The 9,212-nt window shown below is 42.6% G+C and overlaps 1 protein-coding gene across 1 annotated transcript in view; it reads left to right on the top strand.

The window, feature by feature from the left end:
- Positions 1-241: 241 nt before the first annotated feature.
- The window catches only part of LOC109748853 (uncharacterized), a 39,381-nt gene continuing 30,410 nt past the window's right edge, over positions 242-9,212 (top strand). The window contains exon 1 of the mRNA XM_020307874.4: positions 242-247. The gene's annotated coding sequence lies outside the window, so the exon portion shown is untranslated. The remainder of the gene's footprint in view (positions 248-9,212) is intronic.

Genomic DNA, 9,212 nt, shown 5'->3' with positions numbered 1-9,212 from the left:
AATGTATTAAAAGGTCAAATGACCCCTGAAATTTTCCAAAATTTGACATGACAGTTTTATTAGTACTACATATTTTCTCGTACATTTAAAACACCATCTGTTGCCACTTTACTCCAAATTTGTTTTTCACAGCTAATAAAAAATATCTACAACATCACACACAGTTGTTTTGTAGGAATCGTTTGCGATGAAAAATTCTGGGTCTATTTAAGTCTTCCTCCTTAGGCTTCGCTGGCTCGTCTGCTCCAGTACCGGCAACCCCCGAATCCACAAATCCCGATCCCATTCCCGCACCCCCTTCTTGCAAAGATGACGCCATGGAAACGCTTCGTGAAGGCTGATACGTCTCCAACGTATCTACTTTTCCAAACACTTTTGCCCTTGTTTTGGACTCTAACTTGCATGATTTGAATGAAACTAACCAGGACTGACGCTATTTTCAGCAGAACTGCCATGGTGTTGTTTATTGTGCAGAAAACAAAAGTTATCGGAATGACCTGAAAATCCACGGAGATAACTTTTGGAAAATATAAAAAATACTGGTGAAAGAATCAAGGCCAGGGGGCGCACACCCTGTCCACGAGGGTGGGGGGTGTGCCCCCTCCCCCTGGGCGCGCCCCCTGTCTCGTGGGCCCCCTGATGCTCCACCGACCTCAACTCCAACTCTATATATTCCGTTTTGCGGAGGAAAAAATCAGAGAGAAAGTTTCATCGCGTTTTACGATATGGAGCCGCCGCCAAGCCCTAATCTCTCTCGGAAGGGCTGATCTGGAGTCCGTTCGGGGCTCCGGAGAGGGGGATTCGGCGCCGTCGTCATCATCAACCATCCTCCATCACCAATTTCATGATGCTCACCGCCGTGCGTGAGTAATTCCATCGTAGGCTTGCCGGACGGTGATGGGTTGGATGAGATTTACCATGTAATCAAGTTAGTTTTGTTAGGGTTTGATCCCTAGTATCCTTTATGTTCTGAGATTGATGTTGATATGACTTTGCTATGCTTAATGCTTGTCAGTAGGGCCTGAGTGCCATGATTTCAGATCTGAACCTATTATGTTTTCATGAATATATGTGAGTTCTTGATCCTATGTTGCAAGTCTATAGTCACCTATTATGTGTTATGATCCGACAACCCCAAAGTGACAATAATCGGGATACTTCTCGATGATGACCGTAGTTTGAGGAGTTCATGTATTCACTAGGTGTTAATGCTTTGGTCCGGTACTCTATTAAAAGGAGGCCTTAATATCCCTTAGTTTCCACTAGGACCCCGCTGCCACGGGAGGGTAGGACAAAAGATGGCATGCAAGTTCTTTTCCATAAGCACGTATGACTATATTCGGAATACATGCCTACATTACATTGATGAACTGGAGCTAGTTCTGTGTCACCCTATGTTATAGCTATTACATGAGGAATCGCATCCGACATAATTATCCATCATTGATCCAATGCCTACGAGCTTTTCACATATTGTGCTTCGCTTATTTACTTTTCCGTTGCTACTGTTACAATTACTACAAAACTGCTATCTTTACTTTTTGCCACTGTTACCATTACTATCATACTACTTTCCTACTAAATACTTTGCTATAGATACTAAGTTATCCAGGTGTGGTTGAATTGACAACTCAACTGCTAATACTTGAGAATATCCTTTGGCTCCCCTTGTGTCGAATCAATAAATTTGGGTTGAATACTTTACCCTTGAAAGCTGTTGTGATCCCCTACACTTGTGGGTTATCAAGACTAATTTCTGGTGCTGTTGCCGGGGAGCATAGCTCTGTTCTTTGAGTCACTTGGGATTTATATCTGTTGGTCACTATGAGGAACTTGAAAGACGAAAGAACTAAGATTTTTTCCTCAACTACGAGGGGAGGTAAGGAACTGCCATCTAGCTCTGCACTAGATTCTCCTTCTGTTTTGAGTAAGCTTGCGACACCTAAACCTGCTACTACTATGAATTCTGATATGTCGCATTTTATTGATGAAGCCACTTCTGCTATGCATGACACTTATGATGAAACTACTTCTGTGCGCGATACTACTTTGCCATTAGGTGAATTTCTTGATGAACAACTTGCTAGGGTTAGAGAGAATGAAATTATTAATGATGATATTATCGAAGATAGTGATGATGAAGGTTCTCCCCCTGATTATGAATTGCCTGTTGTTCCTGAGGGTTATGTTATGGATGAAGAAGCTGCTAGAGCTATTTTTGGTTGCAAAGATAGATATGATCTTAAGAAGTTATTAGCTAAATGGAAGCAGCAATCTCTTAATGCTAGAATGAAACATGACCCCGCTTTTTCTACTTCACCTATCTGTGTTACTGATAAGGATTATGAATTCTCTGTTGATCCTGAGATAATTACTTTAGTTGAATCTGATCATTTCTATGGCTATGAATCTGAAACTGTTGTGGCACATCTTACCAAGTTAAACGATATAGCCACCCTGTTTACTAATGATGAGAAGTCTCGCTATTATTATATCCTTCAGATATTTCCGTTCTCATTAAAGGGTGATGCTAAAACTTGGTTTAATTCTCTTGAATCCTGGTTGTGTGCGTAGTCCCCAGGATATGATTTATTACTTCTCTGCTAAATATTTCCCTGCTCATAAGAAACAAGCTGCCTTGCAGGAAATATATAATTTTGTGCAAATCAAAGAAGAGAGTCTCCCACAAGCTTGGCGGAGGCTTCTCCGATTACTTAATGCTTTGCCTGATCATCCTCTTAAGAAAAATGAAATACTTGATATCTTTTATAATGGACTAACCGATGCTTCCAAGGATTACTTGGATAGTTGTGCTAGTTGTGTTTTCAGGGAAAGAACAGTCGACCAAGCTGAATTGTTATTGAATAATATGTTGACTAATGAAAATAATTGGACTCTTCCAGAGCCAATTGAGCCAACTCCTGAGCCTATTCCTAAACCTACTCCGAAGAAGAGGGGCGTTCTATTTCTCAGTCCTGAAGATATGCAAGAGGCAAAGAAATCAATGAAAGAAAAAGGTATAAAAGCTGAAGATGTTAAGAATTTACCTCCTATTGAAGAAGTACATGGTCTTAATATACCGCCTGTTGAAGAAACACAATGTCTTGATAACCCGACACAGGTAGTAAAGGTAAATTCTCTCTATAGATATGATAAAGTTGAAATTCCCTCTACTAAATTTTATAGCCCATGCTTAGATGAATTTGATGACTTTATGGCTAGACAAGAAAGTTTTAATGCTTATGTTGGTAGAGAATTAAAGAATAATGCTTTCGAGATAGGACGCTTGAGTGATTATATGGCTAGAGTTAAAGGTGAACTTGAACTCATTAGCAAATATGCTTCTATGGTTACCACTCAAGCTGAGCAAGTACTTAAAGCTCATAGTGATTTGCTTGATGAATTAAATAATAAACATGATTTTGCTGTTAGGGTGGCTACTAGAACCGGTAGAATGACTCAGGAACCTTTGTATCCTGAAGTCCACCCTAAGAGAATTGAGCAGGATTCTCAGAGAAATAATGTAGATGCACCTAGTCCTTCTAAAAAGAAGAAAAAAAACGATAGGACTTTGCATGCTTCTAGTGAACCTGTTATAGACACACCTGAGAATCCCAACGATATTTCTATTTCTGATGCTGAAACACAATCAGGTGATGAACATGAACCTAGTGATAACGTTAATGCTAATGTTCATGTTGATGCTCAACCTAGCAATAATAATGATGTAGAGATTGAACCTGCTGTTGATCTTGATAACCCACAATCAAGGAATCAACGTTATGATAAGAGAGACTTTGTTGCTAGGAAGCACGGTAAAGAAAGAGAACCATGGGTTCAGAAACCCATGCCTTTTCCTCCTAAACCATCCAAGACAAAGGATGATGAGGATTTTGACCGCTTTGCTGAAATGATTAGACCTATCTTCTTACGTATGCGCTTAACTGATATGCTTAAATTAAATCCTTATGCTAAGTACATGAAGGATATCATTACAAACAAAAGAAAGATACCGGAAGCTGAAATTTCCACCATGCTTGCTAATTATACTTTTAAAGGTGGAATACAAAAGAAACTTGGAGATCCAGGGGTACCAACTATACCATGCTCCATTAAAAGAAACTATGTTAAAACTGCTTTATGTGATCTTGGAGCCGGTGTTAGTGTTATGCCTCTCTCTTTATATCGTAGACTTGAATTTAATAAGTTGACACCACTGAAATATCTTTGCAAATGGCTGATAAATCAACTGCTATACCTGTCGGTATTTGTGAGGATGTGCCTGTTGTGGTTGCAAATGTCACTATCTTAACGGACTTTGTTATTCTTGATATTCCCGAGGACGATAGTATGTCGATTATCCTTGGTAGACCCTTTTTGAATACTGCAGGGGCTGTTATTGATTGCAACAAAGGCAATGTCACTTTTCATGTTAATGGTAATGAGCATACGGTACACTTTCCGAGGAAACAACCTCAAGTTCATAGCATCAATTCTATTGGAGAAAGTCCAACTATCATTATTGGAGGTTTTGAATTTCCTCTTCCCACTGTCAAGAAAAAGTATGATATTCTTATTGTTGGGGATGTCATATCCCCATTGAGGTAACCTAGTGTTATTCGAAATTTCTCCGGTTCCGTGTTATTCGGAATGAGTTTGTTAACAAGACTTGATCAACCTTGTGAGTGGATTCATTTTGATGATCATGAGATGGATGAAACTAGAAGGCACAACCTTCTGTACCCTCTTTTTACTTTCTGTTATTTAGAATAAATAAAGCAAAAATAGTATTATCTGTCTGTTTTCTGAATTATCCGTGCAATAAAAAATATCCCGAAAATAAAAGTGCTCCAAATGCCCTGCAAATTTAGTATGATTTTTTATGGAATATTTGAGGGTTTTAGGCACTGAGAACACTGCAGGGGGGGCAAGCACCTGGCCACGAGGGTGGAGGGCGCGCCCCCTGTCTCGTGGGCCCACGGTGGCCCCCCTCCACTTATTCCTACACCCACACACTCCATCTTCCTCCCAAAAAAATCCCCATCCAGCTCAAGCACGAGTTCTAGCTCATTTTGCTGCGATTTTCGATCTCCTTTCTCAAAGCTCCATTCACAAAACTGCTTTGGGAGATTGTTGCTTGGTATGTGACTCCTCCATTGATCCAATTAGTTTTTGTTCTGGTGTTTTATTCATTGCAAATTTTTGCTGCATAGGTGACCCTGTTCTTGAGCTTGCATGTCAAATTTATGAGGTCCCAAGTAATTCTAATGCATGATATAGGCTCTAGGCACTTGTGGGAGTAGTTGCTACCAATCTTGTTTAGTTTGATTCACTTTTATTTTGAAGTTACTAAAAATTTCAGAAATTTTTCAGAGGAAGAAATATGTCTAGGATAATGTACCAAGGTGGTTCCTCAACAAAGAGAGGACCTAGGCATGCTATGCGTGAGCAAGACAGTGAACCACCAAGGGATGCCGAAGTGCGAGCTTGTGAGTGGCCATCAGAAGAGTTTATGGTCAATGCAGGCATTAAGGATGAAATTGACGCATATGTGCGTAATGCCGATCTTGAGGACTTCTTACAAGATAAGTGTCCTCAGTACTACCAATTGACTGATTCATTCGTGAGAAGGTTTAAATATACATCTTCGCGTAATTCTCAGAATGTCCTGTTTGATATTTATGATCAATCTTATACCATGGACCTAGAAGATTTCACAACTGCTTGCAAACTCCCGCAGTGGGGCAATGTTCATGAACCCCACAGATCTGAATATAAAGAGTTTCTCGCTAGTATTACTATTGGAGAATCTAGGGATATTGCACAAGCTACCATAGGGAGCATTCATTTTCCTGCTATACATTATTTTGCTCTCTTCATTGGTAGATGCATTAACGGTAAAGATGAAGCATGTCACATGTGTGTCCCTGATCTTTGTGTCCTCAAGAGTGATGTGTTAGGTAATAAAGATTACAACTTGGGGGCAATAGTTGCACGTAGGTTGCATAATAATGGTATATCTGGAGATTTATTTGGAGGGATTTATGCGACCCGTGTTGCTAATTATCTTGGTATAGCCCCACGAGAGGAGGATATGGAGTTGCTTCATGCTTATTTAGATTATGACGCGATGGTCAAACATCCTTTTCTTTTGAGGAATGAACAATTCCTCCAGTATCGACTAATCTTTGACAGACGCCGCGTTGTCCATGTTACTCTCCCTGCTCCTTCCCTTTTTGATTACCAGGCAAAACGAAGATATGTTGTTACCAGGGAGGAGGCAGCCGAACACGAGGGGAGAGCGGAGGCAGCTCGCGAACATGCCGCAGCTCAGGATGCATTGGCTGCTGCATCTCAGTACGACCCCAGTTATAACTTTGGATATCAGCCAGGCTATCCTTGGCATTAGACCAACTTAGGCCAAAAGCCTAAGCTTGGGGGAGAACGTATTTCTCACCAACTTTACATTCATGTTCACACACTATTCTAGTTGTCAGTGCTCATACTCTTCCATTGTATTATCCATGCTAGTTTAATTTATTTTTCTAGCTTTCTTCTTGTGTGTTTGATAAACCTTAAGAAAAACCAAAAAAATTACTTAGTTTAATTTCCATCAACCATCCTCCATCACCAATTTCATGATGCTCACCGCCGTGCGTGAGTAATTCCATCGTAGGCTTGCCGGACGGTGATGGGTTGGATGAGATTTACCATGTAATCAAGTTAGTTTTGTTAGGGTTTGATCCCTAGTATCCACTATGTTCTGAGATTGATGTTGCTATGACTTTGCTATGCTTAATGCTTGTCAGTAGGGCCTGAGTGCCATGATTTCAGATCTGAACCTATTATGTTTTCATGAATATATGTGAGTTCTTGATCCTATGTTGCAAGTCTATAGTCACCTATTATGTGTTATGATCCGACAACCCCGAAGTGACAATAATCGGGATACTTCTCGGTGATGACCGTAGTTTGAGGAGTTCATGTATTCACTATGTGTTAATGCTTTGGTCCGGTACTCTATTAAAAGGAGGCCTTAATATCCCTTAGTTTCCACTAAGACCCCGCTGCCACGGGAGGGTAGGACAAAAGATGCCATGCAAATTCTTTTCCATAAGCACGTATGACTATATTCGGAATACATGCCTACATTACATTGATGAACTGGAGCTAGTTCTGTGTCACCCTATGTTATAGCTATTACATGAGGAATCGCATCCGACATAATTATCCATCACTGATCCAATGCCTACGAGCTTTTCACATATTGTGCTTCGCTTATTTACTTTTCCGTTTCTACTGTTACAATTACTACAAAACTGCTATCTTTACTTTTTGCCATTGTTACCATTACTATCATACTACTTTGCTACTAAATACTTTGCTGCAGATACTAAGTTATCCAGGTGTGGTTGAATTGGCAACTCAACTGCTAATACTTGAGAATATTCTTTGGCTCCCCTTGTGTCGAATCAATAAATTTGGGTTGAATACTTTACCCTCGAAAGCTGTTGCGATCCCCTACACTTGTGGGTTATCAAAGGCCCATACGATGGTCGCATCCCCACCGAGCGCTGCCGCCTGCGCTGAGAGCGCGGCCGCCTACGCCGAGAGTGCCACTGTATCCGCATTGAGCGCGGCCGCTTCCGGCGAGTTGGCGTCTGCGGAAGCCGAGACGGCAGCTGCAAACACCGAGAGCGCTCGAGCCGCCGTCCGTGCCGCCGATGTCGCCCTGGCCCGGGTCGAGGCCACCCATGCCAAGATATTTCAGGCCACCTCGAAATCCAGCGTGCAACCCACGTCCGAAAAGGCGGCGGTGGCCATGGAGCACCTTCTTCCTCATGAGGTCGTCGAGCGGGAGCTGGAGATGCAGGAGGCGGCGGAGATCGAGGAGCGCCGGGAGAAGGAGTTGCACGTGGCCCAGGTCGGGGTAGAGAAGAGTCTGTCCATCGAGGAATCGGCGGTGGAGTACCAACGCGTGCTCTGGCGCAGCCACTACTACGAGTACTACAACCTTGAGGGCCGCGCCGAGGACGAGGATGCGGTCGACTTTAGCAGGGGGGACGCGGAGTCCACCAACGGTGGGATGTCGACAGGACAAGTCATCGACGTCTCATCTCACACCGGCGATGCATAGGCTGGCGCGGCGGCGGATTTGTTAAAATTATTCATACTTAGGCTTTGTTTTTAATGCTGGTCTTTTGTTAGAGCAATGTTTAGGTGAACTATCTCTGTTTAATTACTAAAATTGCTCAATTCAGTAAGCCTGGTCTGTGTGTTGTACGCTCTTTTGTGTGCTCAAATTAGCAAGCATGTTAAATTATGCAATGACATACGCGGGGAAATTTCCACCAAAATTTCAATTATCAAACTCATCCCAGGCGCGTTAAGCAGAAGAATCATTTGCGATGCACACTATCGTTCAAAGTGAATGGTGCCCGGCGGCACCGCGTGCAAAGTTTCCCTCCACATTTCGAAATTTTTGGCCTACCGCCGAAATATCTACCCTCCCCCCTGTCCATCCCCTTTTATCCCCGACCACAAGTCACATTTCCCCTGTTTCCCCCTTCCTTCCTTCCTAAGCTACAGCCGCTTCCTCGCTTGCTTCCTCGCTCTCGCCGTCTCACATCCTACCGCCGGGGTCGCCATGGTCTTCTTCGAAGACCTCTCCAGCGGTTCCTCCTCCTCCTCCGACTCCTTCACCACCTGGGTATGCCTCTCTTCTCTCTCTCGGGCTATGACTTGGAATGAAGGATTTTTACCCGGCGGTCGATTTGAGTCATTTCTTCCTCTTGTAGTTCCCTAGGACCATCAGTTGCAACGAATGGAGCGGGGTGGCTGAAGATCTGTCTACTCATTGTCACCATCAATCTCCATGCGTGAAGTTAGTTGTGTTTGAATCTGTGGACAGTGGGAGGAAGTTTCTGGCATGTGCAGAGAAGGTTAGACCCTCTTTCGTTGTTACAAATCATTTGTTAGATGTGATTCGGACACTGTCACGGTCCCAACACATTCATACCACACCTTCAACCAAACGCATCCTAAGACAGTATCACAGTTTGTACCTAGTATCTAAAAATGTTGCCATCTCATCAGCGGTGCCATTAGAAAATTATTTGGCACCGCTTCAGCAGTTTGTGGAGCCAACTTGTCCACACATCCGAGCAGCCAAGCAGTAAAATACTAAATCTTTATGGCATGAAGAAACTGGG

The sequence above is a fragment of the Aegilops tauschii genome, chromosome 6, assembly GCF_002575655.3.
Source record: "Aegilops tauschii subsp. strangulata cultivar AL8/78 chromosome 6, Aet v6.0, whole genome shotgun sequence".
In the NCBI taxonomy this organism is placed as follows: domain Eukaryota; kingdom Viridiplantae; phylum Streptophyta; class Magnoliopsida; order Poales; family Poaceae; genus Aegilops; species Aegilops tauschii.
This window is presented reverse-complemented; position numbering and strand designations above follow the sequence as displayed.